This window comes from Morone saxatilis, unplaced genomic scaffold (assembly GCF_004916995.1).
Source record: "Morone saxatilis isolate NCDOM2014 unplaced genomic scaffold, NCSU_SB_2.0 Contig6, whole genome shotgun sequence".
NCBI lineage: Eukaryota > Metazoa > Chordata > Actinopteri > Moronidae > Morone > Morone saxatilis.
In genome coordinates, this window is record NW_023340206.1 from 7,286,563 (window position 1) to 7,287,040 (window position 478).

The following is a 478-nucleotide window of genomic DNA, read 5'->3' on the forward strand; positions in this document are numbered from 1 at the left end:
GCTCCCAAACACTCTCCTCTTTAACGCTTCATCTTTTCCCACCATTTGGACTCACTGTGTCAACCTCGCCACACAAACCAGACGCCCATAATAACCTTATGGGCAATAATTGGAATTGAGGATTTCTTTCTTGCCTCTTTTTTTTTTTTTTTTCTCTCTCTTCCCTTTTCTCCCCTCTCTTTTACTCCCCTTTGGGCGCATGCGCAGTGATGAGCGTGCTGGTCAGTGTGAGAAGCAGCTGTTCGGGGCTGGTGAAATTCCAACATGGCAGTAGTGGCTGTGGTCAGTGTTTTCCTGCGTTAACTTGGGATGGTTTCGGCTCGCACGCAACCGGGCTTCACCTCGGCACCCCGTTCCTCCGCAGAACCCCTCCCCGGGATTGATGCGACCCTAACCCCAGCCACGTGAGAGGTCGACCTGTCGCTAAAAAGCAGGTAAGGAGGGATAGTCTGCGTGGAGGGGGGGGGGAGAGGTAGGG

At 53.1% G+C, this 478-nt stretch overlaps 1 protein-coding gene across 1 annotated transcript in view; it reads left to right on the forward strand.

Annotated features, from left to right (window-relative positions):
- Positions 1 to 271: 271 nt before the first annotated feature.
- LOC118339764 (fidgetin-like) overlaps positions 272 to 478 on the forward strand; it is a gene marked incomplete in the record, with an annotated part of 32,288 nt that continues 32,081 nt past the window's right edge. The window contains 1 exon segment of the mRNA XM_035677482.1: positions 272 to 434.